The sequence below is a fragment of the Colletes latitarsis genome, chromosome 5 (assembly GCF_051014445.1).
Source record: "Colletes latitarsis isolate SP2378_abdomen chromosome 5, iyColLati1, whole genome shotgun sequence".
NCBI classification, from domain to species: domain Eukaryota; kingdom Metazoa; phylum Arthropoda; class Insecta; order Hymenoptera; family Colletidae; genus Colletes; species Colletes latitarsis.
This window is the reverse complement of record NC_135138.1, coordinates 27073183-27096591: the sequence shown is the minus strand read 5'-3', so window position 1 is coordinate 27096591 and position 23409 is coordinate 27073183. Positions and strand designations below refer to the sequence as shown.

The 23409-nt window shown below is 35.9% G+C and overlaps 1 protein-coding gene across 1 annotated transcript in view; it reads right to left on the bottom strand.

Annotated features, from left to right (window-relative positions):
- Nucleotides 1-23409, bottom strand: part of LOC143341912 (uncharacterized) — a 59268-nt gene that overhangs the window by 16025 nt on the left and 19834 nt on the right. The window lies entirely within an intron of this gene.

Genomic DNA, 23409 nt, shown 5'->3' with positions numbered 1-23409 from the left:
AAGAAAAAACGAAAAATCTTTATTCATAGTTCATACTGTCCATTTGTAATTTATTCGTAATATAAGAAATAAGCCTACGCAGAAGTACGATACTCGTGCTTGACAAACGTTTCAGATCGTCGAAAAATAAAATTTCTTTGAACGGGAATCGTATACTTCGCTTCTTACGAAAGAGTTAAAAGGCAACCACTTATCCTGCGATAACTTAAACGGACAAGTGCTTAAGAAACTTTCTGCGTAAGCTTGGCAACGTCAGCGTTAACGTTAGCCGTCTTGGGGATTACGTTGGCAGGAAGAGAATCGCGAAGAGTGACAGGAAAAGTTCCGGCATTGGCGTCATCTTTTAAATATCTCGTCAGGGAATTGCACACTTTACTTTTTTCCGTAAACAGGATGTCGGTATGCGTACCACTAATTACAGCGCAACCCAGAAAGAATCCATTCTTTAAAAGTAAATCGAGAATGCTTAATGAATCTTCCTTGAACGATATTAAAGAGAATACGAAGCTTTATTTCCGATAATACCACGTATTAATTAAAGTAAAGATACAACAAGCTTTTATAAATCCAAAAGCCTCGCAAATTGAAATAATATGTTATGTGCTTTTGGAAATTTTAATTTCGTTTTGAATTCCATGCCACGAAGGCACCTAATTAGACGTACGTTTGCTAGCTGAATGCTTTAGAGATCCATGTACTTGACGTGTTTACAACTCGTGAGACCCTCTGTGACGGACATGCGAAATGTTCGTGCGCGATGGTGTCCATTAGATGGTCCGTTTGATCCAACCAAATGAATTTGCTTTGGTCAATTAAATTCAGAATAGTGACAGTTACCATTTTCGAACCGAAAACATTTTCAAATTAATTGGATCGCATATTCCATTAGAGCAGAACCCTTGTTCTCGGATGTAGAACTGTCCTTCAAGTTGTCGGATAATTATTACCACCACTTCGAGGAACAGCTCGTTTAATTTCCTTACTCACCTAAGTTCGTCATCTCGAGCCGAGAGTCCATATTGTGTACATAAATCATCTGCATTTGGACCAGCAGATTGATTGCAAATTTTTCATCATCAATAGAACACTCATTTGCATTTAAACCAAGTTATTGTAAATTGAGGACGTCGTTCTTGCGTGTATTTAACTACCGGGTGAACTGGTTTTATATTCACCATTCCGTCACATAGTACCTATTAAGTTGGCGTGTGATGGGAAGAAAATTGAACCTTTCTTCAATATGCACGTGCAACATTGTACAAGTAAATTGCAGATCGGAAGAATGTACCAGTATTCATATTCTCCTCGAAGGCACACATTAATAATTAATGATCGCGATATAATATTCATAAGTGTTAGGTGCCTAAGGTGTTAGTTTTGCTTCGCTTCAATAAACTGTTTTTATATACTTTGCTAAACAGGGATGTTATAAATTGGAATTCCTGAATAGCTACGTACGAATATAGTTTACAGAACGTTAAATTAAAATTATAAAGTACATGCAAAGATACCTTAAATCACAGTTATTAGAAAGACTTGTATGAAATTTATATATTAAATAAATAAATGTGAAACTATGGCGTTGCGTCCTAGATTTCCTAGGGGACTCATCAATCAGGCAAATTGCACATATTCCAATAAACTTTAAATTATCTATCTATATTCTGTGTGAAATTACTAATCAGGAAAAATGAACTCACCAATTAAAATACATTATAGTATCATACGGAACACGGAAAAGAACAATTAGATTTCAAGAGTACGGAGCACGTTCGCACTGCACGAACAATACATTTATTTTATCTAGTAATTTATTTAACGTTTTTATTATGCAAATGTGATGACACAAATACATGATATAGAAACGAACAAAACAGGAAGCATATGTGTATGTAAGAATATCAAAAGGTAGAGCTGTTCCCCTAGAACTTAATTTCATTTAATTAACACAACAATTTGTTACTTGCGTAACATATCTTTTTGTTGTCCTCGTCATTCCTTTTTTATTTATAATACTTCCAAGATTAGTTTCATGCACTTATTCTCCTTTCTTACATTTCGGTAATTGCTACATTTTTGCTTAGGCAATAGGTTCTAATATATTGAGTGGGGGTAATCACTGAATATATTGTTATCTAATTCGTTTCAAATCACGCCTTCCACCAAGTTTATGACCATGTTGCTTTATCTTAGACCAAATTTATTTGACGTATTACTTTGCTTGGTTAATTTCAAATAATTGGTATAATTAAAAACGTTTAGTTCGGCGTGTTCAAGGCACTCAACTTCGCTCGAAACGTCCAAATGCATGTTTTAATTTTTGTTCAGTCTTACTTTGAAGATCAAGAAGGAGTTCAATTATTTTTAGCCGTACCAATTATTTGAAATTAACCGAGCAAAGTAATACGTCAAATAAATTTGGTTTAAAACAAAATTAGATGTGGTAATAAATGCAAAAGAAGACGTGATTTTAAACAGGTTACATAGCAACATTCGCCAAAACCAAATCTAGCCACTCTTTTTTTCAAATTTACCTAGTTGGGGGTATCTCCACGTTGTCTCAACCATGTTTTCACAGAAATAGATATCGTCTATTTTTAGATAATGTTCCATTGAATGCCAACAGCATTAAAAAAATAACACGTGATGCAGACACTGACTGCTTTTTGGTTTCTTTTTTTCTCGATTCATTCATAATTCATTTTAATCTAAATACCGACACTGGTATGGCTAAAGGCATAACATTCTGATGTTGCACCCTGTACATATTTGTTGGACTCGCAGCAGAATGGAACGTCAACGCCCATGGCGATGTTTGTGTACTTGCGATAGGAGAACGCGGCGAATACCTAGAGTTCAGTTATCGCCAACAGGCCGACAAGTTTGTCCGTCCCGTCGACGTTTCGGCTTATCTGTCGCAACTTGAACGTCCAAGTCGCGGATTTGCGAGGTCACCGTGCAACGTATGTGAATGGCGTTCGCTATGCCGTACTAACGCTCCAGCTTCATCTTTAATTAGCCGTTTTTCACGGAAACGCGCACCCTTTTATAATTATTTATGAGACAACGCACGGGCAGATTCTTTTATCTATAACGCAATTAATTGTTAATTAATTAAGACGTAATTATATGCTACGTTCGAAAGCAAGATACATATTTTTCGTTTCTTTATGCCTCGATCTTACGTCGAATTACTGTACTTGCAGCGTATTCTAGCTGAACAGTAAACGGTTTAAATATTCATAGTACTTTGCTGGCAATGAAAATATGAAGAAAAGGGAAGAATAAATAATTTAAATCGATTCATAATATAACAGCAGATAAACGCAAATTCGATTAATAACTGCAATTATCATTGAGTTGAGTTGAAACTAATTTCTGTCGAGACAGCTGCTTTCGTTAGCTGCCTCCCGTATCGATCCGACCTTATAAGCGATTATTTTCTAATTATGTTCTGATTACGAGTAAGTGCAAGTGTTCGTTTAATTAAAAATCCTCTATGCGTCGAAATTAATTACATTCAATTTATTTCTACAATCGAGAACTGTGCCATCGGTGTTATAAAGGTACGATGTATCTGCAAGATGTATAATGGAACAGTATTAATTCTATCGTCAATTACCATCATTTATTCTGTTTCTCCGCGTATCGTCCACGTCCGAATCCATCAGTAAACGTATCAGTAGTATATTCATGCAAGAAACTAAACTTTGGAGCAAGATAGTTGGGATATCTACTCCGTAGAATTTTAATATTCAGATACGTATAATCAGTTATTCGATCGAAGATCCAATATGTCTGCATATTAGCACAAGAAGGTTTAAATGCCATGAATAATCCAGTTTAGTTTGCATTTCCATGCTGGAGTATTGATACCATTCATACGATGAATTAATAGAATACCGATAATTTCATAGAGACAAAAGGGCAATAACGTTATGAATCAATAAATATTGTTACAATCAAGTATAATCTAACAAAAATAATATAACATATAAAATAATATAACATCAAGTATTAAATTGATTTTTGAGAGATAGATATTTCTGTTTGTCCTTTTTATCGTAAGTTATAATTTCTAACAAAATTAACGAGAGTCTGATATTCAAATTTTATTGTATGAAATTACATTTTACCAGATTGGTTAACCAAACACGCTAATATCCTGCAGTTTGTTTGTGTTCTTGAATTGTTTATATAATCGACCGACTGCAGCTACACCACATTAATTATTCAAACTTGCACAAAATGCTTAATAATTTCTGCTGTGCTTGACTTTAGTTTAAAAATTTTTTTGAATCACCAATTCATATATTCTTTAAAAAAAATTTATTTTCTCTTGAGTATTTCCTTCTTGAACTCCATGGTGTATTAAAATTGTTTCTGCATAAATTCTTTAATTAGAACAAGCAACCAGTGCATACGTCGTGAAGTCAAACATAGATTTTCAGCGAGCGCAATTAATTGTTTCGCTGAGGAATCAGTGGTACGCATACGTTCGTTCGCCAGATCGTTCTAGTGAGATTTAAATACCGGGCGCTTGCTAATCACCTCGCTAATCCTTAATTACTGCCCTGGCGCGATTGTTATTCGCAGAGTGGTTGGCGCTACACGCATCTTCCGTTTTTGGAAGGCGAAACCTTCCCATAAATAACAGTAGCCAGAGACAATGGCGTTGCACAAACTCGCTAGCTATATATCAACTTCTTGCCCTTAAATTATCGTTGGAATAATAGGGCAAGCATAGCTGAATCTCGAAATCATTTTTCTTCGCTACCACTTTGCCGTGTTCTTCGTCAAATTTCACAACTAAACGCTAAATACAGATCATTGGGATTAGGTATATCGTATTTTGTTGTTAGAGTCTCGAGAGTCCTTTAAAGGCTCTATAATTACGAGAAGTTTCCATAATTACGAGTAAATTCCATGGTTTAATTTTCCCAATGCGATCCCTTTACGGAAAAATAAACAGTCGAGCAATTTTACATATTCGATATCAAAGTACCATTAATATATTTATATGTATAGGAAATTTTAATGTCGAGTAAATTCAATTTAGTAATATTGAAATTTTTAATTTTCATGATTATCCAGAACATATTGCAGTTTGTAATATTGATCCGAGGGATTAGATTACAAATACGTTTAATTCAATTTCCCATACATTTCACCCTCATCCTTTCCTAGTATACAAATACCCGAATAATTGATTGAATTTCATCCTTGGAACTTGAACCACGGTGATCTCCGTCACGGTTGGTTTATCTTGTTCATTCCCGGTGTATTCCATTTGTCTTATTGAATGGCACAGTGTTCCATCTCAGGTGGTTACAAAGTTATCCCCACCACCTCTCATTAGATCGTACTCTCATACTCCGTTTACATGTCATTCTGAATATAGTAGGTCCAATAATAGTATACGGTTACGTTAATTCTATAACTTCACTTGTCTCGTCAATATACATTAATAAGATAATTATCGGTACATATTCTCTAGTGGTTAGTCCTCTTCACTAAATTTATTTCGTTTCCAGAACTAAATTAAATTCACACCATATCTGGAATGAATGTACATTTACCGATGGTAATTATTCCGATGTTATTTCCATTCGCTATTAAACGCAGCTGTTATATGCTTTCATTACGCGTAAAATAAATTGCTTTAAAAATGTCCACTCGTTCGGAAAACAATTTCGCGTGACTTTAAGTGCACCGTATCTGCAGAATCTTAATCAAGCGTTAATTACTTATATATTTCCAGAGTTCTATAGTGGGGCCCTTCTAAAAAGTCTTCCGAGTATTATGCATATCCTTGGCAAGATCCCCTACGGCCGCAAAAACGGAAAAGCCAAAGGCGTAAAGAGCTTGTACTTTGAAATGAGATCCCTTTCTTTCTTCAGAACTCAACTAAATGAAACCTCATCCCTGATGCACCGTCGGTTGTGGAGCCTTTTATTGTTTCGTGAAAGATGAGAGAAAAAGAGCGAGTGGAAGTAGTCTTTGAAAATATTTGTTGCGAAGAAAAGGGAAAACACTGTGCAGTCTGCGGTTTGTTTGAGGATCAGAAGAACGATAGAGTCACCAACTATTACATTTTATTAAGCGTACTCTTTGAAACGATGTCTTGTGCTTCTATGCTTTCCAATCTGAAACCCGTTTTTAATTAGCCTAGCATAGTGACAATCTTATGAAGATCTCGACCTTCAGTCGTTACTAATATACGTAGCACGTGTACTTTTCTTTTCGGTGCTAATTAGATCACATCTTCAGAGTAGTTTTTCTTTTAATTAGGAAAATTCTCAGGTTTTAGTATTCGATTCAAACATGTTAAATTCACAGGGTTTTATGATTATTTTAATATATGTACCGTGTACTGAGTTTCTAATTATTGCAAAGTTAATAGAAGTACTCATGACAGACAAAGAATAAAATATATTTTGTGACGTCAAACTAATCGTTTTAGATTTATCATTAAACGTTAGAAATATAACCAGATCTTGTAGCGAGTAACGCATTTCAATGATATGCTCACCATAATGTTCGGGAACTCGCCTAAAGTAACTCGGAAACTCAGTAACGCAAAGAGCGTCCAATAATATATAATCCATGGAAAACTAAATATTAAATCTAACGATCGAAATCGATTTGCTTGGCAAAGTTAGTAAGTAGCTATAAGGTGGAACGCGATCCCTTAATCCATCAGATGGAAGTGTTACGATCGACTGGTATCGCTACGTACCCGGTACGATTCCTAGCCATATTTAATCTCCAATGGAAATGGAGAATCCACGAGCCGAAGCGAACTGGATCGGTTAATATTGCAAGATTCAGCAGCGCTTGTTGAATTTTTAAAGTTTTGAGTCCGTGGCAGACGACGACCAGTAATCGGAGGCAGAAAAAAGAACCACGGAACCTAAAGCGATAGGAACCCACCAAATGGTCTTGAACTTTTATACGATACTCGTAAAAAGTTTTATAATAAAATGTACATCGGTACGAGGTATTCTACGTAAGTGCCTGATGTCTAGCCATCCATGAGGTTCCTCGGTTCGTGCCTATTTCCTCGATCGTTTCGTGGTTCGATATAATATTTACACTTTGATCGATGCCAATCTTCGGTTCAGACCCAAAAATTCTTTTATCTAGACTTGCTCCTTATGATTATCAAATATTCATTGACCTTGTTTGGATAGATTTGAAAAATATAGATTAAAACAGTATTTGAAGATTAAGAACTTCTTCTTAATTAGTGATAGAACATTTTCAACCATCAGGAGAGTCAGTGGTGCTATTTTAACATAATGAAACGAAGTGAACTTCCAGTAGCTCACAGCTTGTCTGTTTTCTCGATTGTCTTGGAATTTAACAATAACATTTTCGCTTTCGTTCACCGACAGTATTTTCCCTTTTTAACTAATAGATTCCTTACGTTCTTCTATTCCTGTTGGATATAAACGCTGCAGACAATCAGAAGATTATCAACGCTAGTTAATGTTCTAGACTTAGTCAAAGTTAGTTTGAAAAGTAATTTAATTTTTAAGTGATAAAATAAAATTCATACAGTAAAGGGTTGACACTTGCTTAGAAGAAGGGATGATTTTTATAGAGAATAGTTTTTGTCTCTTAAATTTTCGGATCTAGGTGAGCTAGCGATTAAAACCAACAGACTTTATAATAAACCTATTATTCTTGGAATAGTACAACTTAACAGCAGCGTACGTTTGTCGTGTGGCAATATTTTCCTTTTCAATAGAATTTTCTTCTAACGAATGACATGTTATTTTACTAGATATTTTATTATATTTCTTTTGTTCCTAATATGGGAATAATTCTTCAGAACTATTCATAGAAATGATTCGTTAGTTATTCTGAATGTATTTCGTACTTTCTTCGTGCAGAATTCTCGTTAACTAACGTGTTTTAATTATGATAACTAAACATAAATTTTGCTCCGGAAATGGTATTCTCGAGCGAGTAACACAGCTATTCTTACCCAGACGTTGTATGCGCTAATTGTACAGATTTATTTTCACGTTGTGGATACACGCCTGCAAGCAGTAATTTCATCTGTATCACGCCATTGTTCTTCTATCTCTGCAGGTATTTTGCTGGTTCAAAGTACAAGTTACATTAATTGTTTCAAATACTAGCTTTCTATATATAACGCTAACTCAGTTTTACATACGAAATACTATCTCACTACGATTAATTACATCACCAAAAGATTCACCGTTGATCATAACGTAACGGTTAAAATAATTTAAAGGGCAATATACAAAAATTTTTTTGCTTTTATATTACCTCGTAAATTTTACAAATTTATCTCTCTTTCTGTTCTCGTTAGTCTAATTTTTTAAATACCATTTTAATTATTTTTAAAGTTTACAAATGTACGTAAATGTAATCCACGTATGTAGTTGTCAATATTCAATTACGTTTCTCTTAGTTTTTGATATTTCCTTAATGGCACAGAAGCACTGAATAGCGAAATACTTCAGGAAAAATTGTCTCGTACAAGCATGTAAATGCAAATAAGGAATTCAACGGTATGTCTGGTTGCTCCATCGAAGCATTCGACTCGCAAAAATCCACGAAGCCAGTGCAGGTCAACACCCTCGATCCAAACACGACCAATGAGATCTATTTCAAAGGTGGATAGAGGTGGCTTTGCTACAGAGTCGGGAATAAATCAACTACGTGGAAAAACGGACATGTATTACATTGCATAGTCCGGATTGCTTCGTTGCAAGGGAAACAGGAACTCGTTTCGAGAAAATCAACGAGAAAACTTCTTTGATAACCTCGTGAGACGTTGCTTTTTCTGTCCTTTATCCGTTCTCTCTATTATTTTCTTGCGTAATATCGTTATCTGCCCGGGGAAAATGTGATAGGTCAAACGGCACTGATATATGCACGGTTTGTATGCTTTAGGCCATCGACAATAGTCACGGAATTATTTTCATTTCGAAATTGTCTTCGTCTTCTGAAACGAAACTGTACGAGACAACTCTAACTTTATTACCTGAAATACTTTCTGTACTCTCGGTATGTCAAACAATGCTCTTCGAGCAAGTTGTGTGGCGTTGTCGAGACTTGTAATCGAATTGCACGTCCAAATTAAATTTCTTGAAAACAAAGTTCGAACGACGAAAACGTTTCACGTCAACGATTTATTTTTTTATTTATTCCAGAACATTCTATATAGAAAGGGTTGTAAAATGATGGCCCACGAGGTAAAATTAATTTGAAACTAATTTCATGGCAGAACCATCCCTTCGCAGGAAAACTTTGCCAATTCATGTCGTGCAAGTTTGGATATTATTTAATTAACGATTGGTTTCACTGAAGTCTTGCTCGCAGTTTTCAACGTGTTCGCGTATTCCAAGTCACTGATTCGATCCGGAGGAAAGTCACGAATTCCTTGTTTTCCAAATCAAACAACTTCTGTGTACCTTCGATATGCTAAGAAACCGCTAAGAGCAAACTGAACGTACCGTAGAAGGAAAACGTGATACAATAGAGTCTCCAATTCTTTGTCTTCTGGCGTATCAAACTACCACGTACCTATCATTCTTTGCCGAGATTCAGCTGAAACCTGATTCCGAGCTGGCTTAACTTCGAAAGTATGTGCGGCATGTCTGTGTACGGTTATGATTTACTCGCTTCTGCGAGTATATACTTTTCATGACTGCCTTCTGCGAAAACGTGGAGGAGTGGAAATGCCAAGAAGAAGGCGGCAGGTGAAATTTGTCGGTTTTCAGTCGCTAGTGTGGGGGATGAATTCGTCGATATATCGGTGGTAGTATCGTGAATCGCTCTCGAAGCTTTCCGTAACACGTTTGCCTTGCGGCATCGTAATCCTCGGGGAAGTTCATGCTGGTCACATAGAGCTGATACGGTTCGGATTCCAAACTAGAGAGATTTCGAAAATCGTGGTCTCTGACGCTTTGTGATTTAACGAAATCAACGATCGTTCGCTTCTGTGTTAATTCTTTCTCCATTTTAAATCCCTGTAATAAATGAAATACGAAAATACATAGTACAATTTCTTATTCGGACCTAGAAAACTTGGAATATCTTTTTTTGCGTCTCACATCGTGTCCGTTATGGCAATTTTAAAAGAAAATCAGTCACCAATTTACTTTCGTATCACGGCAAACTATTTCTTTTAAATATATATAGAATGAAATTCTTTTTGCTCGAGCCTGGGATTATTTCAACGAGGGAAGGAAAAAGTGGTAAATGAAAAACCGAGTCGCGAACGACCTGCAATTTTTTCTATATACTAAAGACTTAAAGAGGTAGATTATTTCAATACATCGTACCTTCTTCCTTTTCATTTCTCAGAGACACAAGTCTGGTTCAACAACCACGAAGGTGGGAAGAATCGTAGAAAACATGAGAATATGAGTTCATTGTTGACTACGGAGACGGTAGACGTGTAAGGGGATTGCACCTTATCCCTACCACTCTGTCAGTATAATGTACAGCTATTGTTGCTGCACTGACTTCCTCATAACGTCGTGTGTACGTGCATCACCGAGGTTGCGCATACTTCTTTTTGTTGCATTCCTAATATGTGCTCTTTCGCAAAAACGGCGCGTCGGACCTTTAATGCCCCATAGGTATTTTGAATGACATTCAATTGCATTTCATTTGACAAAAGCAGTGAACTCGAGATGTGTTAATATATTAGTAAAACCACGCGAAATAGGAAAGCTGTGACACGTTTAGGAATTCTATTAGAAATTTTCAATCCTCCTTTATATGTGCAGCGTAAGAATTATTAACAATTAAATATACCCACAGAAGCGTAGAAGAATTTTTAATTATTTTTAATTTTATTCCGGAAATACAATCTCGAACCTTTTGTCCGATAAAATTCGGTCGCTTTTCGCTTCCTCTTTCTTCGAAACGAGCTATCAAGATTTTCGCACGGTACCTATTGTTCTCAAGATTATCCAGACGTTTGTTAAAGGATTTTGTTTGCGAATTCTTTCGTTAATTGGAGATTTCATTCTCCTTTTTACTCTTACTTTAATTTCATTTATTCCGTTCCTTCATTTTATGTCTATATTTACATTGAATTTCAGTCGCAATCGATTTCTATTTTTAACTTTTCCCTCCGATTGTTGTTTCTGTTCTTTTTATCGTCAATTATTTTTAATTTTAGCATAATGATGGTTACACTGCGCCCCGCCTTTACGTTTCCCTTTGTGTCGGTGTAATTCAGTACGGCGCAATAAACATGTTGCTAATTAAGCAATGAATCCGGTTCATTCAGGAGTTAAAAACATCGGGGTCCTTGATCAGCGTACATGTACACACAATTCACAGAGCTTTGCATACAACAAGCGGTACATTTGCAACAATTCCGCAATTAACGAAATACATAAATTTTATCGTTACAGGATAAACAGGGTGTATCGCATTGCACCGCGTTTCTGTTTACGCTGATAAGTATTTACAAATTTATGTCATGCAGTTTGAATTTTGTTGAGAACTTTACTTTATTTAGGCTTATTTCTGTACACTTACTTCTATCAAAAGACAAAATCCACGGTGTATGAAATGTTTCATACAAGTTTGTGAAACTTTAATCTGGATTATTTAATAAAGAATTCCTTCGTACCTGTTACTCGACAAACTGGTTCACTTTATTGTACGTACAGACACACGATAGATTTCGTTTCCTACGTTATCAGAAAAAGCATAAGTAATGCAGCAGGCTGAAATAGTTTCGTCGTCTAGTCTTTCTCTCGAACATTGTCACGATATAGGTGATTTTACGAGCGAACGGATCGTTCGATCGCTGTAAAGCTGATTACCAATAGCGGATGCGGAAATAGAAGCGCCGCCAGTATCACACGTCGCTCGCACTTCGCGTTGAAACGAATGTTTCCTTCCGCGAAAACGGCGTGTGTAAATGTTCTTCGTGTTCGACATTGGATGCCACACAATAACACACGTCGGTCGTAAGATAAGCTGGCAGAATTTGATGTTTCCTTCGTAATCTAGAATACGTACAATGTACGTGTTACAGTGGTGTCGCAATGTAAATACGCGCAACGAGATGTGACGTTTATCGAACTGCAGTAACATTTACATGCCACAGTGCTGATTCTCTTCTTGCAATAAAATTGGGATCGCCAGATTTTCCGTGGATGGACTTCACATGGATTTTTAGTTAGCTAGAGACTCTTGGAAAAATTTTAAATAATTAAATTTAACTTCTTTCACGTTACAAACATGATTTCGACAATGTTGTTCTTGCAATTAGCTCGGCAGCTATAAACACTCGGGAAATCAATTTACTGCTTGTAAAAGACTCTGTTCCTCGGGACAATTACCATAATATTTTCGAAAGCCTTGCAAAATTAATTAAGTATTCCTACAAGTTTCATTTGCGTTACGTTACACTTTGATGAAAATAATTTGTAGCGTAGTTAGTTCCTCAGTGGCGTTTCCTAATTTACTGCTCTTTGTATTCCCATTTTGATTGAAGTTACGAACGTAACTTTAACAATTTTTAATCCAATGTCAGTGTGATAGAATAAAATAAATATATAATTTTTTTTTTCTTATCCAACGGAGAGTCGAAGCACACACCAATATATGTATAGTTCTCGAACAAAGGTTCGGTCTATGTTTTTCTCAAGTCTAACAACAAGCATTAGCAGAAAAATTACGGCAGTTGTACTCGCTGGCGCGACGATGAATGGAACTTCTTTTGATCGCAGCCGAGTCTTAATGATTTTGTTCCACGTTCCATCGGTAGTTGTCCACGTTTGTGCAGTGCTATTCTGTGTACCGATGCGCAGCCCAGCGTCGCGTTCGAGTACGCCTCTTCCTGTTGTTACGTCTCTTTGCACCTCTTATTTATCGCTTCACGTAGCTTAAGCACTTACGGTTTTGCTTGAGAATTTTCCGGGGTTGCTGTAATGAGTCGGCAAATCACGATCGTCGCCGTGTTCTTTCGGATTCCGGTGCCCACGGTTCTTCGCGCGGTCACGTCGCCATCGAAACCGCATCCATTTTTCAGTAAGGTCGTTCTCCCACGTAAGCGTCGCGTCGGCGAACCGATTAAAACACTGAATATCTAGGAACGATGCACAGATACACTTTAAAATTTCTATGCACATAAATATAGATCATCAACTGATAACTTTTGTAAACAAATCCGAAATCTTGACTCGACAGACTCCAAGAAAACCGTTTCTACAGAGTCTCAACCCGATACTTCCGGCTAAGAGGGTAGTTATTTTCAGAGTTAAGCTTAATATCTTCCATTTTATCGAGCAAAATTTATAACAAAAAATTAAGGACACTCTACCCTACTGAATAAGGGCTTGTAAATTTTTTCAGAATTTTCGACTGAAAATCGATTTGTAATAAATTACCCCGAATTAATATGGGGCACAATGTTCGAATAATTTCGTAGAATTGAATTAAACAGAAATTTTTCACAGAAAATATAGTAACTTTCGTTACTTTTCGTTTTCGTTCTCTATTATTTCTCATACATTGATTATAGGCGTGGTCGAATTAATACAATTACTTGTGAAATGTTCAGTTCGTGGATCAATATTTGGCTAATTATTACACGAATTTAGGACGAAGAAATTCTGCATTAATAGAATGTGTGGAAGGTTGTAATAAAATATAATTTCAATACGATAAATATAATAAAGATGTGTTAAATAATTTCAAATATAATCCGTGGTTGATAACTGTATAAATCAAAATCGAGACGAGGGGATGTGTTAAAAATCGGTCGCAATAGTTGTACGGAATTAGCATTTTCGTTGACATTAAGTAAAATGCTTTGTGCGTAAGAAATTGATTGTCCTATGAGAGCCAGCATACGGTATAAACTAGGCAATGCAATGCAAACACGATACGACGCGAATTCTGCAAAAGCAATTTGAATTTGCCGAGAGAGAATTTAAATTGCTTTTGAACAGTCTGAATTACAAGGTAGCTTCAAATTGTCTTCTAGCAATTCACATTCGGTTTGCATGATAGAATTCATTACTAGCGCATACAATATTAAACCAGAGAACTTAATTACGATGCTAATAATTCGAGCAGATTATTACATATTTTTGGAGAATTGTGGAATATTTCTCTTTAGAACGTTAGAAACCGTCGTATAATTTCAATCACTCTGCTTTTAACCACATTTCCCTGAATTTACGAGTTAGAGAATTTCTATACCTTATCGAATGATTCTAGAATTACTTCGCTCCTCAATTTACGAGATTTATTTTGGAAATGAAATTGTCAGAATCGGACGATAACAATCCATGCGATAATTTCGTCGAGTTTTCTTGCAAAATTATTCTTAAATCGTATTCGATATGTTCAAAAGTAATTTTAAGGAAGGTAATAATTGAAAAAAATCTCGAAAAGTGTCAGTTCTAAAAAGACCACCTATCTTCTTGTGATCAGATTTCCACTAGCAGATTTAATTAAATTCCATATCAATGGGTTTCAATTTCGATTATTGTGCTCGCGGCTGTGTTCAAACGCGAGGCTGTGAACCAATTTCCAGTTCGATTGTCAATGTAAGGTAAAAAATGAAAACACAGTTTCAGCAATAATAATTTCACTGGTTGTTCGTTTCCTTGATATAAACGTTGTGCACGGTACCTGGAAAAATGAATTTTCAATATGGTTTAACTTTCCTGTATTGTGTCATAAAAACAATCCTTTGTCAACGGTTCCACGATATTTACATACTACTACAAGAAAATTCTGTATTACTGTGATTCAAAAGTTCAACCACATTGCATTATTCAATGATTACATTAACTTTATTTTAAATAACAGAAAGTACTATTCTAATTAACGATGTTAAATCATTCACCTCGAATATTCGATAAATATATTTTGCTTATATTCACCAGATAGAAGTAGAGATTATTTTAGGAAAAAGAATGTTACCAGTTTTATCAAATTTTTTAAATATACACTGTAAAGAAAATTATATTTCCATTCTTGAAGGGTTAATTGAAACGTTCGATATTTGATTTCATTTCACGCTGTATGTTCGAATCCACAAGCGATTGTAGCGAGTAGGGAAAAAGGAAAGAACAACAATACATCGTGCTGTCTGACTGAGCAATTTTCTCTACTCGCGGTCGACGAATAACGTTTAATTGCCACGCGCGAAATTGGGACAACGTTGGTTGTCAACTACGTCTCGTAACGCGATTGCTTTCGTTTCTCATTCCTCTTTATTTTATCCTCTCCGTCTGGCCACCGTGATTTTCAATTAAACGTGACTTCTGTGACGCTGGTCGAAAGATAATTTCGTGTGAAAATATAGCGGGGAAATCGCGTGATACAATTCTATATGTTATTTTAACGTTCGACTTCTGTATCTTTTCATATTACCCTGTTATAGAGATTAAATATGAGAGATGGGTAATTTTAAATATTATATTTTTACAGAAATCAGAACTATGTACTGTCTAAACGTTACGAACACAGTTAATTGGAATCATATTATTTCTTAAAATTTTGAACTGGTATTTATAATAGATTTACAATGATCTATTCTATTCTAAAATATCACAGTTATTATTCTATTTTTCGGAAATATAAAAATGCCAATCAGCCTTTTGCTCGAATGATTTTATAACAGTAAGTTCAAAAGTCTGTTGAAGCATCGCAGATATACAATGCAAGGTTTATAGCTGGCTTCCAAGCGGAACATTTGTAAGGCACGTTCCAACAACGATAAAGAATGAACTTCGGTGGCCGCAAATGCTGCCATTTTTCAAAAGAATCGAATTTTAAATATCTCAATGGAGCCATTCGAAGTTGGAGAATCTTGGGTAGTAACGACAAAAGTTGAGCTGAATTTTCGCGGAACGCTTTGGCTTCATCCGGGAATCGTGAGTTGTAATTGAAGTACTATGCATAAAAATATTTCATCCGTGATTAATTCTTCGTGAAAGTTTGGCTCGTGATACATTTTCGAAAGCGTATCAAATGTAAACTAGCGAACGTCGTCGATGACCCGTGCTAATTTAAGGTAACAACATTCTAAACGTTTTTACTTTCCACTGAGTTCCCGCCCTTGGAAAATTGGAACGTCTGGGGAATGCGATTTCCAGCCAGATTGGAAATGCATTCAGATGGTGCACGGTGAAGTCACTGGAATTCGTTTCACTTCAAATAGCCCGGGAAACTTTCGAGGAAGGCGTTGCAAGTTGGAATGTACAGAATCGGCGATGGTTCATTATAAAGAGGGTTGTTTGCTTTCTCGATTTTCCGAGGATATTAAAAAGAAGAGGCACGAAAGGTTTTGCAAAGTTTCCCTGCGAAACGACAACTTTCCGTTGAAAATAGAGACGTAGAACATCTGCATGGAACGCTTTCCACTCGATTGCTGAATATAACGGATAATGCGCTCGATAACGCTGCGATGTTTACTTTAAATTGAATGCGTTGCACGCCACGATAGAAAGTGATACTTTGCAAAAACGTATAAATCGCGAGGAAATAAAAGATAACGCCTCCAGCGAATATATTCGGATATCTGACGTTGTATATTTATTCTTATTTTAAAGAAATTTTCCATGAGATTATTTTCATTGGGTGGAAAAGAAATCTATTTTTTGTTCAAAGACTTTCGCAATTTCTTGTTCAAGATACTTTAGTATCCAAAAAATTCTCTTTCTTGCATTTAGTAAAAAAGCTATTTTCATGGATTCCTTTCATTATTAAAATACAGTTTTTTTTCAATTTTACGAAGGTATTTACTTTGTAATAAACCTAAATTATGTGTGCGTTACTTAAATTTAAAAATTTGTATTATATTATAGCTTTATAGTATATAGAATGTACAACACAGGTGTATTTCATAGAGAACTCCCTCATTCGATTAAAGCCCTGTAGCCTGCTTTATAACTATAATTTTCGCACATAGAGTAGCATAGCTTGTAATATAATAATAATTATAGCTAATATATCGACAAATAACGTAGCATATACCTTCTGTTGGGACTATAAAGAGCAACTAAACAAAATTTCATCTGCATTGGATAGAAATTGAAGAGGAAAATAACAAATTTTCAGATTTTGAATTTTATGCTAATAATAACTATTATAATAATTATCTTAATCAATTTATCATGAGTCGCGTAAAATTTATCGGAAGTCACTTGAAATTCATATTGGATTACTTGAAACTTATTTTGTCGCACTCGAAACTTGTCGTGGGTCACTCGAAACTTATCATGTATTGGTCGGAGTTTATCTTGGGGCACTCGAAATTTATCGTGGGCCACTCGAAACTTGCGAACCACTTATCGTGAGTTACATTAGATTAATTTACACTTAATTCTAGTCGATGATGTAAACAAAACTATCTCAATGAAACTTTTAACTATATGAATTATTTCAATGATTTTGGTTGCAACAGATTCAGGATATTTTCGACACCAAAATACAAGTGTTTTTATATTATTATTATAAAGATCTGAATTTCTGGGTGTAATGAGTCTTTTTTTGGAGGGATTTTTAACTGCTGCCTCATTACCAAATGTTTTCTTTGCAAAAAAGAGGTCTAGGTGCCCGAAAAAGTGGAATCCAGTTGGTTGCCAAGTCCGGTGATTACGCTAGATGAGAAAGAATCTGGTATTCTAAATAGCGTAGTTTTTGGGCCGTTTTCCGAGTACGATATGTCGTCAAACGTTGTTACGGCGTTATAGAACGTCTATTGACATATCTAATGTAGGCTGTTTCGTGCATAATTTTTCTCTTTAGTCAAAAGATTTTTATCTACAAAAGATCGTTAAAATCGAAGTAGTACCTCCCCTTATAAATAATATTCTTGTCCATTGAATCTGAAAGATGACGATGCTTCCCAATTCGTTAACTGTGAATTGTAATTACAGTCTGAAAATTTTATACGATTAAAAAACACACGAGATTGGAATATTGTGCTGATATTTTGGTATGAATGCACGGCTCAACGAATATTATAGGAGCTAACACCCTGTAGGCGCGATGATTATCACGCTCCGGTCACGTCGAATGTAAAAATTCGTAATTGTGCGTCATGCATTACAACGAACGAGATTAGTGTAACGTTTGGAGCCCCGAATCCAGTTTCTGCGGATTATCCTGACGGAATTGCCGGAGCCATGCTTTCAGCTGAGCCCGGAATCGCTTGAAACGGAAACGAGGATTTACGTGAGCGTATTCGATCGAATTTGTCCAGCGTCTTCGTCTACGGTTCTGTGAGGAAACGTTATTTAACAGGTATCAGTTTCTTGAAACTTAGCCCACCATCTCGCTACTTGCTTCCTCCCTCAGTTATCCCTGGGATCAGGCTGTGCGACTTTTAGCGAGGCAGGCGGTATCGATCCCTCCGTCTCGAAGCGAAGTTTGACACTGTAAACCGGTTTAACGAAAAATAGCTTAACTTTGAGCAGCTTGGCCCATAACGCTTTCTCCAAGACCATTACACTACGCTAGCTAAAACTGATTGTGATTTACCGCGACGGGGGCGCGCGCTGTTTGATCCTATAATTGAGTCGCCACCCCCGCTGTTATCTGAAAAGGGAGAATGTCCGGTATTGTATTTCAAGGCAGAGAACAACAAGAACCAGGAAGCTCGTTGGCGCTTAACGACGGTAACTTTTCAACGGTGCTGGCGCTCCTGTTGTATACGACGTGGAAATCTTTCCTAAGACGATGTCCATAAGATAAATACAATGGATCTAGTCACGTTTTCTGTGCACTGACGAGCCACTGCAATTGGTACACGCGATCGGTAATTTTACACAATTTCTCCGTAATACAGTAGCTACGAACTTGGAATACACGACTCAGCGGTAGAACCGTATGATCGACAATCACAGATCACGTTCAAATTAAAAGCAGAATGCCTCGAATAGTAATCGAGGGGCACTTTCCACATCTACGTCAATTTTTATTCGTGGTATGGTTCGGTAACTCTTGCAGTTTAGCGTCCATTTCATCTCTGTGCAGTAAAAGTACAGCATTATAATGCTAAAAAAATATTTGCAAGCTTTTATTTACGAAGTATACCGCGCTACGCGTTTCGTTCTATCGTTATTATCTGACTTGTTTATTGTAAAGATACTCACAGAGAGTTGAAAGTAGTAAATCATACATGGCTTGTTGCGACTGTACCAAAGATTAATCGGTTTACGCGACAAGCTTTGTACCAAATAATTTTGATATCGTTTGAAGCTTTCTAGTGCAAACGATGTCCTTTTGAAAGTGTATTCTGACGTTTTGCCAGCATTGCACCTAGCTTTATGAGAGATCAGATAGCGAACTGACACTGGCGCTTGCCTTGTGGTTATCATCTATTTTAAGCATCCATGCTCGTGTCACTTTGACCAACCAGTTGATTCTCTGGGACTGTGTTCGTGGCCATTCAAAAACAGGTTATTAAAGGAAATTTTGCTTTGATAGATTTTTAATGCGGTGGATTGTCAGACCTATCTGAATAGCTTCTTTCAGAGCTGCTCGGCAACAATGTAAGCGTAATAAATAGAAAAATATAGTATTTTTAGTTTTCTTTTACGAGAAACGAATTTATAAGAATATTATACGTCTTTTATTGAAGTAATAAATTCCATAAATTGAATTGTTTTAACAATGGAACGATCGAAAGCCTAGTCCAATTTAACATAAATTAAAATGGAATGGCAAGTTTAAAAAGTGTATTAAATTGTAATAAACATGGTCTTTGGTACCATTACATGGAAAACAAAGCCAGCTTATCTTTCTGCCGAGATGTTCCCAGCAACTTTTCTCTATTCTTCTGCGAACGTAAATGCAGGTAGAAAAACAGAATCCCCGTAGAATAACAGAATTATTTCGCACAAGTGAATCAGAATTTTAGTGTGCTTTTCAATTCTTTGAAATTTTTTGTATCTTTTCATAATGCCAGCAGATTCCATGTTCTTTTCACAAAACTGTTGAATCAAATTTCGCTTTAGAAACTCTTGATTCTACATATTGTTTTCTTTTTCGTCCATTCTGCGCTCAAATTTAATTTCTTTTTTTTGTTTTCATCTTCTGTTTCGTTCGCTGAATCCTTTATTCGGCGCAGCGTTGTTACGGATAATAGAAACGGAAAAATACGTTTAACTGAACGAAACTTCATTAATAACCCAACTAATAGAGTTGGAAAGGTTGGGTTCTACACGTTATATTTCATGTTACAGGCGAGGTCAAATGATTTTTGAATATCATACACGATTTCTTTAGAAGCAAAGAAACACGTTGAATAATTTAAAGAAACTGATTTATTAATCCATCGTTTGTTAGGTAACAAATTCAAAATAATGCAATAAATGCAAGATGATTTTGACGATCGCCAACTCAAAGAAATAAATTTCAATAAAATTTCCTATTCGTTATAGAAGCAAAAGTATTATATTAAATACGAATTATGAATTCCTTTCGTTTCTAATATTTGAATCCCTCTAATTGCTTGGAATAGTATATTTCTGACTGCGGAGTAAAGTTCTCGAAAGCCTAACGATGATATCTTTCACCTGAACGAGGATCCCCGTGAATCTTTCACGAATATTACCGCCGAAGGGCAGAATCATCGAGACGAAACTCTGAATATCGATTTGTAATTTGGCACACTGGTCTCAGTGACAGGTGGATATTTCATCGACATCTGGGAGAAAGATATTAGCTCTGATCATAGCTGATTGTCGTGAACCGTGAATTTATACGGTATCTTGGTATCTGCGATTGTACTGGATTTCGAAAGTTTCTCTATGAAGTCTACAGGACACCGATGTCGGTCTTCGTCGGATTATCGTCATACTTTTTCCCGACCAGGTAAATCGATCAGTGTTCGCTCCATTGACTTCATTCACTGGTGGTGTACGAAAAAGGTAAAAAAGGAATGCACGTCCGCAATAAATATTGTAGGTCCCAAATTTATCATCTCGCTCAATTGACTTTTACGAGGTAAGAAATTCCGGATGGCTATCAAGATTAAGTGTTACAATTAATTAATTCTAAGCGGTTAGAGAAGATCGCAGATAACTCGAAGAATCGAAAGACAAATGTAGCCGACGATGTCACAATTTACTCGAGCGAATTAATTGCAACGATTAAACAAAATATCTAGCTTTATATTCTCAAAATGCAATTCAGTATCGATTCGATTGAATTACATTTTACTATCTTCATGTGTCATTGATACGTGAGCACCTTGAGTGCTGATACAAACGACGTTAGCGTTTCTGACAGTGAATATAACGATGTGCACCAGCGAATTTCAGCAACTGTCACGCAAACATCGCATCGCACAATAGTGTTGGTTCTGAGTCTGCCTGACGGTTAATGAATATTAATTTTCATTGTGTTACCTACTTGTCTGCGTTCATTTTTACGGTTAATTACTTGAAACGGACTTGACCGTTTTGACTCGAAGCTAACTTCTATAGTTGAAACGTTGCAGCCATATTTGTCACTTCCAATTATTCCTATAAAGCACAGAAGCAAAAAAATAATATTTAGTTTTCATAGAAGTTAATAGCAGTTCTCTTTATGTAATAAATCATTAAAAGTGCTTTCGTATTAGTAATATGTACATTGAAGTCCAGAAGTTGCGTAGTTTGTAAAATTTATTGGGAGAATACGTGCCATATGCGCAAATTCAATTAAACCGTTAAATTAATGGCTTGATATCTTAGCGACATTTTCAATTAGTTTATGGTTATTAATGAGCAGTTAATAATTTATAGATTACCGATAGTGGAAGTTTATTCTCAGGATAGCCTCCGAGGGAATATTTCGCGTAGCGCCATACATTTTGATACCTTCATTAGTAACTACGACCTAACATTTATAATAGTACATAATACAAATTCTAATTACGTCTAATTTTCTTGACCTGCTTGCTAAACAGTGGACTCGGATTTTTAATTTTCATGAATAGTTAATAGTATTGTTACTCTTTATTGATTATTAAATAACAGAGAATTAAACAAACACTTTAATTTTTCTTTCACTCTGCTTTTCGATTTGGTTTTTCACGGAAATAGATTTAAACGTTCGACGCCGTTATTTCTTCGCGTTTTCAGTTCTCCGTGATTCCTTGCCAAAGAAATAAGTATATGCGGTCGTGAATCGGACTGTATGAGAGCGAAGTCACTTAATTTACATTCTAATATAAAATGGGAAATCCTATTTTACAAAGATACTGTATGCACTCTCCAGTTTTCTACCGCGTCGCGTTCACTGAAAAATATATTTTGTAAGGGTTGTAAAGATAGGAGTCGCGGGGGTATCAGGCGCAGTTGGAGCCGTAATCTTAGCTAGTGTCGAGACGTCGCGACGCCAGGTCAATATTGAATATACCTTAAAGATCATTTTGTATCCGACGGCTATAGCGACAGTGGTCAAGTATATTACCAAGTATGGAATTCGACGTATCGATTTGTAATTTGGTAAATCGATAGCTGTGGCAGATGGATAGTCTATTGGGTCGATACAATGGCACGTGTTCCGGCTGCAGAGAAAATGTGGCACTTCGTCTGGTTGAAATGAATAGGGGATTCGAATTTCATTGTAACCCCAGTATCGATCATTTTGCCCACAAGTATAACATTGCGTTTCGTTACTATTATAAATAATTATCAGTTTCATTGTTCTCTGTCACTTTCACATATACACGCTTAAGTTTAAAACCTATAAAGTACACTAAAATCTGTACGACATCTCAAACACAAATTCTACAAATATATTTACAATTTCTATGCTTTATTAATCTCGAATAAATTACTTCCTCGCGTGTTAAAAAAGAATGGACTCTTTTTCTTTGTCGTGTACCTCTATTTAGTTCATGGGCCACGACCAATGTATACAGGGTATTCAGACATCCCTGGGAAAAATTTTACTGGGAGATTGTAGAGGCCAAAATAAGACGAAAATCAATATCAATTTGTTGATTGAGGCTTCGTTAAAAAGTTATTAAAAAGTTATTAAAAAGTTAAATTAAAAAATTTCAAATCATTCACGGAGAAATTATTTTCGGTTGTGGGGGTCAATTACAACCATTTCGGATCAATAGACATATCCCCGAATTCCTACCCATTTTCGAGAAAAAAATTTGAGTAGATGTGAAATTCTTCGGCGAAAAAAAAATTTCAAATCGTTCTGAAAAAATTATTTTCAGTTACAGGGGTCAATTGCAAGCATTTTTGGTCAACAGACATACCCCCGAAATCCTACTCAGTTTCGAGAAAAAAATTCCTTACCGAAAATATAATTTCTGGCCAGAATGTCTGCCCGAAATTTCATGCAAATCTTTAAAACGTCATAACTTCTGAACGGTTTGAACGATTTTAATGTTTAAAAAAGCAAACTACGCGTATTTTGGTGGAGAAT